Source organism: Cavia porcellus, unplaced genomic scaffold (genome assembly GCF_034190915.1).
Source record: "Cavia porcellus strain 051 isolate PalLab524CR breed Dunkin Hartley unplaced genomic scaffold, mCavPor4.1 scaffold_4, whole genome shotgun sequence".
Classification (NCBI taxonomy): Eukaryota; Metazoa; Chordata; class Mammalia; order Rodentia; family Caviidae; genus Cavia; species Cavia porcellus.
This window is the reverse complement of record NW_026947487.1, coordinates 78,052,856-78,064,970: the sequence shown is the minus strand read 5'-3', so window position 1 is coordinate 78,064,970 and position 12,115 is coordinate 78,052,856. Positions and strand designations below refer to the sequence as shown.

General features: G+C 38.1%; 1 protein-coding gene across 22 annotated transcripts in view; it reads right to left on the bottom strand.

The window, feature by feature from the left end:
• Bmpr1b (bone morphogenetic protein receptor type 1B) overlaps positions 1 to 12,115 on the bottom strand; it is a 420,914-nt gene that overhangs the window by 158,175 nt on the left and 250,624 nt on the right. For 16 of the 22 annotated variants that reach the window (XM_063247301.1, XM_063247296.1, XM_063247304.1 and 13 more), the window contains one exon: positions 368 to 461. The exons of 4 other annotated variants lie outside the window; for them this stretch is intronic. The gene's annotated coding sequence lies outside the window, so the exon portion shown is untranslated. Of the gene's footprint in view, positions 1 to 134; positions 324 to 367; positions 805 to 12,115 lie in introns of those variants that run through there. 2 more of the 22 variants (XM_063247306.1, XM_063247318.1) reach the window with 2 other exon arrangements.

The window sequence follows — 12,115 nt, the reverse complement described above, 5'->3', positions numbered from 1 at the left end:
CACATTCATCTAAACTCTTCTGCTCCACTCACCACTTACCCTGTACTAATACTGATGTTTTAATATTGACAGAAAAATAAGGAGGAATTTACAAGTGGAAGACTTCAAGTTTAAGAGAATGGGGAGAAACTTACTGACAGGCCACAACTTGCAGTTAGTGCCTGAGAGCTGTTCTTACCCCACACGAAGTGTGCTGTGCGTGGACACAGCACACACAAAGCTTCCCTGCCACTGAGCACATTCGTCACCCTTGGCAGCCCCTCCCCAGCAGCCAGAGTGCCACACACCCCTCTGCTTGCTGAGGCAGAGCAGCCACAGGGGCACAGAGTTTACAGTACCAGCAAGATTCAGCTGGCTCATTACTTACCTTCTTGTGTACGCGGGCTTGCTGGTTTAACTTTTTGTTTCCTGTCTTGTCATAGCTCAGCGCCAAATGGTTATGATTCAGCAGAAGTCTGAACCTGACAGTGAAAAAGAATGGAGTTTTTTTTTTCTTCAGAAAACACTGGAAATTAAAAGTTCCTCTATTGCAGTCTGTCTTCTTGCCCTCTGCTTGTGTGCTGCCCCCGTCCTCTGCAGAGTAGCTACGCAGTGGTCTATAAATATTGACCCTCACACTTGCGAGTGCTTCACTTGCGCATGGCATAGGTCTGTGTTACTGAACACCGTGGTAATAGCCAGCAAAGTTCTCAGCTGCTCAGACAAAGCTGTGGATTGGCTCACTACACAGCAACCCTGTGCCTGCCTGGAAATACCATTTCACTGCCAGCTTTACAGATGCTATGGGTCTTTCTTGAGGCCCAAATCAGACACAGAAGGGCAATTATGAGGTTTTTCTGAAGAAATACAGCTTTCTTCAAGCAGGTGGAGCAAAGGGGGGTGGAGAAGAAGAAGACAAGAAACACTGCCTTTGTTCTGGCCAAACACCACAATCCCAAATCCTCTGTAAGTCATCCTAAAACATTACTCCATCAGTCTGCATAAAACTTAATTAATACATATCATGAATGCTCCAAACCAAAAAACATTTCTGTAACTGTTCTAATATTGTTCCTCATTAAAATAAGGTTTCAGTGACTAATTGGCTATAATACTATGTTCTGAAATAAGTTCATTTCTAAAATAATAGAAATGCATTGGAAAATATAATATTGGTCAGAAAATTATGTATGTGGTAAAAAAAAAAAGCTAAATTGTAATCTATCTGAAAATTACATGAATTGACAGCCAGCAAATGTACTTAACTTGTAATCATGATAATTTCAATTAATTTATTTTTTCTAAATTAGAGAGAAAAAAATCTAAGCCTAGACACTATAGTATTCAGGTAGTATATTAAGAACTCTACTACATACATCTGCTCCTATAATGTTCCCAACATGAATGATCAAGATAAGTCTGATCCATATTTTTTCCTTTTTGCTAAGGATTATCACTTGTTTGCCTTATTAAAATCTTGTCTTGATTAAATCAAAGGTGAGGGAATCTTTAGAAATAATCTGGCCACTTATTTTACAGATGTAGAGTGGAGCTCCACTTTTCAGAGTGTCCTTGGCAACTTCCTTAGATCCAAAACTAAAGTTCCTGCCTTCCTGTTTCACCTCTGTGCTCCTCCTATGAGGACAGAGATTCTCAGTCACTTTTAGGTTCATCTGCATTGAAACTCTCAGCAATAAATAAATGTACACACTACAGCCAGAAAGTTGACTAGTGTAAAACAAAAGAGCTTCTTTTAGTATAACGGACAAAAAATATGTATAACATTAAATTTCCAAGCCATTGAAATCTACCTTTCTTGCTTAACAATACTTATCCAATAAATCAACTCATTGCCAGGACAGGTATTTAGCTAGATGCTGAGGAGGCAAGAATAAACCCAGTGTCATTCCCAAAGCCTCTGGAGGGCCCTCTCCTGGCAGGGGAGGCAGGGTCACTGCAGAACTAGTAAATACACCAGTGAAGACCATGGCTGACCCCAGTGCCAAGTAGAGGCACTGCCCACAGGTGTCCCCTCCACCAGGCAGTATGGACGTAGGCCACTGCAAATGCGCTTCTCTGGAACACAGGGCATGGCACAGTGATTTTAAAAGAGGTAAGGTGATCAGAGGAGGAGGAAGGTAATGGAGGATTTTATAAGCCAGTTAACAAACTTGAGTTTTACAGAGTAGGTTAGGCTACTGGTCTTCAATTTTTTTTTTCATAGACTCTTAAAATATTTTTGTGAAATTATGTAATTCTGACACATTACCAACCTAACAGCTATAATTTTTCACCTATGGTAAAGTATGCGTTTTCAAGAAATTTAGTTTATCCTTAATTGGAAAATCTGACATTAAAATAAAGCATATCAACTATTTTAAATATGCTCAATAGAATTTAAAACCATAATTTCATCATTATCCATTTCTAAAAATATACAAATAGTGTGTCTTTTACTAGCTAAAAGTCTCTTTTTACATTACCAAAAGAAAAAAAAAAAAAAAAAAACAGTAAAAAACAAAACAAAACAAAAAAACACAGTAAAAAGGGGTTGGGGATTTAGCTCAGTGGCATAAGCGCCTGCCTGGCAAATGTGAGGTTGTGAGTTCAATCCCTGGTACTGAAAAAAAAAGTTCATTTCTTGACATTTATTTCCATCTTACTCCCTCATAGAATTTTCTGCAATATGCTGTATAAATAACTCTTTAATTGTTCTCCCTGTCATACTCTTCTGGAACAAAAATTTAACACATCAGTTGAAAATTTTAAGTTATTAAATTTTCTATGACTCTAAGTCAACACAATATAGTAACATTTGGGATAGTGGAGGGTAGGCTTTTCTTCCTCAGAAAGAGAAAGACTGTCATTAATAAACCATTGCTCTTAGTTGGATCAATAGTAATAAAGAGTATATGGAAAAGTTGAGAGGATGGAACGGATCTCATTAAAGCTACCCATTCAACTGCGAAATGCAAAAAGCCAGTCTGGAAAGGTGACACACCACGTAGTCCAGCTGTGTAACACCTGGGAAAGGCAGACAGTGGAGATGGAGGTGGCTTCCTGGTTTCCAGGGTCTCCTGGGGTGAGGATCTGGCAGGCTCAGTGCAGGGGTTTTCAGGGCTGGGCAACCACTCTGCACACAGCTGTGACAGTGTGTGCATGAATGGCGCTTCTGAGAAAACTTACAGAACAGGACAGCACGAGACCAACCCTAAGGCACCCAGTGAACTATAGTTAAGTCTCTTCCCTTGTTTGAAGCAGGTCAAGTAGTTCATTGGAAGCATTGCCATTTGTCATGTGATTACCATCTAGCATTGGCTTTACAAAAATATTTCCAACCTAGGGGGCTGGAGGTTTAGCTCAGCGGCATAAGCACCTGCCTTGGAAGCAGGCAGTCGTGAGTTCGATCCCTGGTACCGATAAAAACGAAAAAGCCAAAAAAAAAAAAAAAAAAAAAAATATTTCCAACCTAAAAACACCCTGATGGATGGTTATGCTTTTGCCTTAAGGATGAAAAACACTGAGACTCAACATTAAATGATTTTTCTGAAGTCATAAAACTAGTAAGTTAATCAATTTTGACCCAAATCTGACCAGACTACAGTGCCTCACGCTGTCCATCAGTCACTTATAGAAGAGGAACAGGTAGGCAAGGAAAGGAATGAAGCAGACTCCTCCCGAATCACAATAGACCGATATGGCTGTATCCAGCATTTCTCTAGAGGAAGTGACAGACCTTTAATATTTATTGTTTAAAGCTAGCAGAAAAATAGGACTAACAAAATTTAATTAATGGATGAAAGTAAAGTAACATACGCCATTATGGCTTGTGTCTCCATGTCTTTCTTCCCAAAACCTCATGCATTTTTAGACAGGGTTTTGACAGAGGCAACTGAATCTACAGTTTGTGACTGTCCCATCATGTAATGCTGGGATTAAGGGTGGGTGATTGGATTGGCAAGAGGTATAAAGAGGTTTGTCCCTCGCCCTTTTTTAATCTTATTTCTTTTGATGTCTTCTGCCATAAAGAATTGGCTGCTGCCTCTCTGCCATGTGCCACCCTCCCTTACAGCCAACAAATTATGGACTGAAACCTCTCAAACTGTGAGCAAAAAAAACCTTTCCCACTTTAATTTTTGGTGTCTAGGATATTTGTCTCAGCAATGAGAAAAGTAACTAAGAAATGTCCTGTTAATAATTTAAGTGTGTTTATCCTCAATTTAACTGAAGCACAAGAAACATAGAGATACAAGGATGTCTCTCCTTTTTAGGCAGCTGGGACTTTGCCAGTGCAATGGTTAGAGGAACAGCTTTAGAGCAGGGAAATGGGAAGAGAAGACAAGCTCAGTTTTGTAAGTGATGAATTTGAGATATCTGTGTTGGGTACAAGTGATATGCTAATCAGAATTTGAATGTGCCAGTCTATGACACAGGACAGTCATGGCAAAACTTTTAGAGCTTTCAGTGATAACAAATAGCCCCCGGTAACCACAGGTTCACCACTACTGACACAGGAGAATGAAGACTGCAACTGCACATTAGTCTTCCATGCTTCTTTTTCTGCTTCAACAGCCATCCTTGTATATTCTATCCTCAACACAGAGGTGTTACTTAAAAACACCAGCCAGACATGCTCATCTTTGAGTCAAAATCCTGCAAGCCTTCCTCAGCTGACTCAGAATCAAAGATCTCACAAGGGTCTACAAAATCCCATTGGGCCTGATCCTTTATTTTCACACAGCACCAAAGACAGTCACTCTGGACCTCTTGACTCTCTTCTTCCACCTTGCCCAGTGCCCTTCCATTTGCTGGTCCTGCTCCAGTCCATGTTTCCTGCAGACAAGACAGTTGCACCACCAAGTCTTCAGCTCCTTCAAGTTTCAGTTTGCAATGCAGTGTCTCAGCAAAGTGATCACTGCCACGTTACTGAAAATGGCAATCTTTCTTCTTTATTACTAGATTAGTGATGGCAGACTCTCTTCAATAGAAAACAGGTTCAATAATAGCACAAATTTCAAGTACCAGACTTAGCACTGAACATACTACATAGACAGTAAATAAATACCTGTTGGTATAAATGAATGAAATAGACAGTGGAAAGTCACACACAAACACAGGTGGTTGAAACTGTGACATCTCCCAGTAGCAGTGTGTACAATAAGAAGTAACCCAAAATCAACACTGTAAAGTTAGGTGAAGGAGGGAAAGCTCCCTAAGATTGCATAACAACTATGGAGTGATTAGGAGGAGAATAAGAAAGCATTCCGGAGGTTGGAGTGTTAAGGGAGGACTGGTTAACAACGTCAAATGCCAGGTGAAGAGCAGGGACTGAAGACTGAATGTGACAGACTAAAAAGGGGCCATCACATACAGCATTCAGACAGTGCTGGGATATTAAATCTATAGCAATGTTCAATCTAAAAGCATGAGTTTTATGGCACAGGAATTATGTTTTTAGCAAAGCAGTTATAAAGCAAGCAAGCACCAGTTCCCATGCTATTTGCCCTGGAGGTGGGGGTTAGCACGTGAAATGAAATGAACACTCCTGCAAGGGAGCTAGCCACAAAAGAGAGACATGGTAATGACTCAAAGCAACAAAACAGTAAGGACAATCAGTGTTACAGGGTGCATTAAGTAAGCACTCAAATCCAGATAACCTGAGTTTTCTTCTTTTTCAAATTAGACTAAGTTACACTTGTGCCTAGCCTGCATCATTAATAAAATATCAGCTTAATATCACTGCTTGTGTCAAGAAGCATGCAATTCATTTTATCTTACTGTAAAGTTTCATAGTATGGATATACCAGGTTCTGTTTAATCACGCATAAGTTAATGGGCACTTGGGATAGTTTCTTGACCATTATAAAAAGTGCTAGTGTTACAGCATTTGCTTCAAGTTTTTGCTTGAACTTACGTTGTCATTACTCTTGGACAGATACAAATGAGTTAAATTGCTAAGTAATCTGATGATTTTACTATTTTTAAAAACTGTCAAATTGCTTTCCAAAGTGGTTGTGGTATTTTACACTCACACCAGCAAGTGTATCAAGGTTCTAATCTACCCATAACCATATCCTCATTAAACATGTATAATTATCTCTTTATACTTATACTATTAAATCTGAATCGTACTTTCATTATCATTTTCCCAATGATGAGTAATGCTGAGTATCATTTCATATGCTTAGTGGCCACTGGGCTATCTATGCAAGACCTTCTAAAACTACGATTTCAGAAAAATGTATAACCAAATAAAACTTAAGACAAATCTTTAATGGTTCAATAAAGTTTTACCTGGCATAGACAACAAATGGCTACCCATTTGTTGACTGAGTAAACAAATGAAAGATTACAAAATCAGAAATACTAGATACAACAATTAAGATATTGTTTCCATTTTTAAGCTGTTTGAATTCATATATGCTTTTAATAAAATGTTCACTAAGGAAAAGATTTGGGAGAGGAAAGCAATTACACAGAAAATGTGCTTATTTTCTGTTCAGCATTATAACTACATATATTGATATTTTTAGTTGCTGATAAACTGAACATTCAATATTAGGAAATTGGAATTGTAATCCCATTATAGTGATACTTTAATTTAATGCTTTCTTGAAATCAGAGGTTAAGAAAGAAAAAAGCTAAGTACTGAAAGATTTTAAAATGTATTGTTGGCAAACAATCAGATATGAACACTGAAAACTTATCTAACCCATAAAAAATGTGACACTCCTCGGGGACAAATGGGTACAAGCAAAATATTAGTAATCCAAGCTTGCTCTTATTTTTCATCCGAGGAAACTTGACCTTCAGAGTAAATAACTGAAGAAAAAGAAAATGGATTCTATAATGTGCCTAGTCAAAAGTAAACTGTGGACTATTTTCTCATTTTTTCTTCTGCTAGGGGCTTACTATTAGTCATATCATATAGAGTCACTTACCTTTAACTGTAAGGTTCTTTGTTCTCAGGTAATAAATACTTTGAGTTCCCAGAACCCCACAGGAAAATCATACATAAGTCTACTAACTTTTACTGCTATGTTCTTATTTCAAGTTCTTATCCATTATTAGTTTGAGAAGTATTGACGGCACAATTAATAAATAGGTCATTTGTTCTTTTTGACTGGACCAATATTGTATGTAAATTCAAAATATACTAAATAAGCAAACCATTGCAAAGAATGTGTGTCACTTTTAACTTTTATTTGACATCACCTCACACCAAGCTAATGCCAAAATAAATTCAAATACCTTATCGTGCATGAATAGAAATTCTTCTGTAATTCAACACATGTAACCAGAACCAGTAGTGAAACTTAATTATGTTTAATGAAATAAGTAATAAGGAAAAGCATCAGGAATATCAAATTATTGTTATATTACATTTGTTTCTAATTGAACATATTAAAACTTTACTAATGTCTTTACTAACGTATTTTTTAACAATATTTATGGGTAAAATAATTTTAAGGATTTCCTATTTTTTAAAGTTTGAGGATCTTAAAACAATCATGTATCTTGAAATGAACAGTTTCTAAAGTTAACAAATTGATTCCTACTAATTCAAAGTTTTCTACTACCATCCCAAAATAAAAATTAGGTCTGTATGACAATAAGACTCTGCATAATGTTGTTTAATTCCATTAATCTCTGGCTGGTTCTAATATTCAAATCAGACAATTTTCTTTTCCATCATAAAGATGTAGCTGAATTCAGTTCGCTTCTTTCTTTTTAGAAACAACTAATTTGAAGATCAAGCTATAAAAACGTCCATCATTAACAATGTGCCATTAATTTAATGAAATGTTTATTTTTGGGGTTAAAACAGCAGTTTGATTTTTAGGAATTGGCGTCAGAGACTCCTGAGCGTCCTTCCCAACAGAGCAGGCTGGTCAGAAAGGTGACTCCGAGCCACTGGAACTGGAGGGATTTTTGCTGCTGAAAGGAGAGAAGCAGGACTGGGGAATTCCCTAAAGCAAGGGCAAGCCACATGTTCCTTAGGATGGAAACGGGAAACCCCAGCAGGGAAGGAAAGATTCATCCAAACAGAACTCAGAATTTTCAATGAAAGAAATGGACACTTGCCCACCAAATTTCAGCTTGTGTTGTTAGTAATCATGGCAGGAGCTCATAAAAATATTGCAGAATGATCAAATTTAACTACAAAGCAAAAATAGCAATATATATTAAATCTGATGGTCTAAAAAAAGAAAATGAAACAACAACAACACAGGTTCATTTTACTGCTCCATGATAAATGTGCTTCCATATGGAGGATTTGAACTGTAAACCTGGGACTATCATTATTCACTTTAGTACTGAGTTTTCCTAATTAAAATATATTTCAAAAAGAAGAGGAAACAGGAGGAAAGCCATAAAGTGTACTGTTTAAAAAATGACTCCTATTTTCACTACTCCTGTTTGGCCCTCATGGAGAACATGTCAGTTTACCCACTGTCCTGACTGGCAGAGCCTGAAATTTTCTTCAAGTATGATATTGAAAATAAGGAAGGGTAATTTGAAAAAGACTAAGGATAAAAAAATATTTTCTTTTAGTTCTGCATTTTATTAGGTCTGAATACTGTCACATATGGCATTCCCAGGAGCTAACAAGACTTTAAGATGGATTGAAGCGATTTCATAGCCCCGACAGTTTCATTTCATGGCCCACTGGGAAGCAGTTGGGAACTTCAGAGGAACACACTCAGGTGCTTCTTCCTCTCGTTCACATCACTTGGATTCCAGGTCTACACTGAGCCACATGAGAGCAGGAACTGTGCCGAGGAACAGAGAGTTGGTAAAAGCAAAAAGGTGAGAAGAAAGAAATCCTTACTATTCATGACACTATTAAGCAGATGAAATAATGTTAACAAAACATGTCATTTTAGTAATCAACTGTTAATGTTTTTGCTTTATTTAAAGGCAATCCATATTGAACCACGAAATGAAAAGGCTTGTCTTGCACGAACCTTAGTGTTTGCAGAAGAATATGTAAAATGCTGCTTATATTCAATAGTTAGGAAACACAAGCAGAGACTGTGGCCGAATATTGTGGACATACAGGGCCTTAAAACATGTTCTTGGGGAAAGATGGCGGAGCAGTGAGCAGCAGAGAAAACAGCCTCTCTGAGAGTCACCGACCAGACGCTGGAATATAGCATCGCGAGGAAGACAAGGAGGAAGGGAGTGGGTCCTCTGGACCCGGAAGAAACTGAAGTGTGAAGTGAAGCCCACAGAGAGAGTCAAAAGCAAAGCTTCAGTGAAGAGGTGGCAGCACTTGGCAGTGCTTTCTCCCTGAGCTGCACTCACTGTGCAAGAGGAGCTGTTCAAATCTGGGGACACGTGGTCACAGTGACAGTGATGGCTGGCACTCCAAAGGCCCTTACAGAGAGACACAGCAGCAGAGAGGAGCAGTGGACAAGGTGGACTTCACTGGCTGGTGGTGAGTGCAAAGGACTCAGTCCTCTCACAGGAGAGAGAGACCGCCTGGAGCCATTTTGGAGACTGGCTGGATAAGCCCAGAACCAGAACTCCTGCCCCCTTGCTCCAGCAGCTCCTAACTGGGTACAGATTCATGGAAACTGCTTTGGACTGTGGCAAGCCCAGTGAGTCCGGTCTCAGGGAAGGCCTACTGAGATTATCTACTACTCCACCAGACAGCAGCTGCTGGCTTGCTGGGATACAGTGGCACAATTTAGGACTCTGTCTCCACAGGCTGTCTACTAGTAAAATCCGGGAAGCGGACCATTTGTTTTTCTTTCTCTTTTTCATTTTTTATTTGTTTTTTTCTTTTCTCTTTCTCTTTCATCTTATGAGTGTGAGAGTGGTTCCTAACCTCTTTGTGGATGTGGTTTTGTTCTGTTCTTCCTTTTCTCTCTTCAATCTCTCTTTTCCTTCAGTCTTCTGCACCAGTTTTCCCAGATTGGCATGATCATCTTTTGTCCTCCAACTTTACCTGTAATCTTTCTCTTCTTTCACTTACCTATTTTCTCCTTAATCCATTTTAAATTTTAATGCTGAGGGCAACGCTGACACATTATGGATTTATATACTGCATATAATTATCTGGTTTTACATTTTGTTGCATAATCACAAATCATCTGGTTAAAAGCTGCAAATTAAACTGTAGCTCAGTTTGTTTTATAGGCTGTGTTTGATGTTACTGGAACCACTACAGACAAAATTGACATAATTGTTCTAAACAGGTATTGGCTCTGATAATCCATGACTGAGATTACATAAGGGTCACAGAAAATACTGTGGCACATTGTCAAAGAACCAAGGACAATGCCAAACATGCAACAACTTCTCATCTCCAACAAATTGAAGAGATAAGATCTTCCAACAGACTCAAAAGCAAAGACTAGCTACACTTGGAAGATACCCCAAGAAGTAATCACCACCTCAGGGTCCTAATCAATAAAGCAACACACCATAGGCAACTTACAAACATCACCCTAGTAATTAAACTAAAGAAATGAGGGGACACTTAAAGAAGAGGCAACCCTAGACATCCAGTTGACCAAAGACAAACCCATGGGGCAATGAGGTGGGACAATCTGAAAGCCTTCTACCAGGTCTTTCTGAAGGGGACACAACAAAGCAACTGAATGAGGTTCTGTAAAAAATGAAATCAGAAATAATTTCTTAAATAACTACAGAGATTAAACTAAATCCACACCATGCTTAGTGATATTAGACCAGAAACAGACAAAAAATAGACAAGCTTAAGGAAATTATGGAAGTGCATCATAGGAAACAAACGGAATTCATAAAGGAGATTCAAGCAGTTAGGCAGGTGACTAAAAACTCCACTGAAGGTATTTGAAGCAGATGAGACCAATGTGAGGACAGGATCTCAAGACAGTGAAGACAGGCTTGCAGTTATTTATGAGGAAAAGAAAGCTTTCTCAAAAACAGCAAGGAACCATGAGAAATGAATTCAGCAGCTGCTAGATAAGACAAAAAACAATAACTTAAGATTAACTGGAGTCAATGAACAAGGAGGAGATATCACAAATGACATTTAAAAATGTTCACTGACAGCATGACAGAAAACTTTCCTGGTAGAGAAAAAGAATTCTGACATACCAGTAAGTGAGGCATATAGAAATCCAATTAGCAATGATCAAAAAATAAATGTACATCCAGACATATCACAATCAAGAGAAATTCAATGCAAGAATAGAATCTTAAAAGCTGCTAGAAACAAATTACCTACAAAGGAAAGCCCATCAGAATCACAGCTGACTTCTCAGTACAAACTCTCAAGTCAAGGAAAGCCTGGAGTGAAGTACTCCGAGTTCTAAAGAAAAACAACTTTCAACTCAGATTGATGTATTCTGCAAAACTATCTTTTAAAATTGGTGAAGAAATTATATACTTTCATTACAAAGAACATCTGAGGAAACTTATGACCACCAAACCAGCACTCCAAAATGTTCTAAAGGACATTCTAGAAAGAGATAACAAGAGCTACAGATCCATGAATTCGAAGAGAAGGAATCCACCAGGGAAGGCAAACAATTAGAGGGAAGGAAAAATGGGTGGAGGGAGCCAATAACAGGAAAATAACATGACAAGCGTAAGTCAATACATATCAGTTATACCCAACAATATTAATGGTCTCAATTCACCAGTCAAGAGATACAGCCTGGCAGAACATACCAAGAGGTAAGACTCAATAATACTTTACATACAACAAACACATTTAATTCAAAAAGTAACTCACAGACCGCAAGTCAAAGGATGAAAAAGCTCCATGCAACAGGAACTCAAAAAAAATGTAGGGTGGTAGCTATTCTGCTTGTAGACAAAGCAAATTTCAAGCCAAGGTTGATTAAGAGAGATAAAGAAGGTCACAACGTACTCATAAGGGGAACAATCCAAGAGGAACAGATAACAATCATAAAGGTATACTCAACAAATACCTGTGTACCCAACTATATAAAACAATTACTAAAGGACCTGAAAAATCAAATAAGCCCTAATATAACTGTATTTGGAGACCTCAATACTCCACTGTATCAAAAAGACAAATCAACTAGACAAAAACTCAATAATGAAATAGAACTAAATCAAACTTTTGAGCAAATGGACTTAGTAAATGTCTATAAAGTGTTCCATACCAGAACAT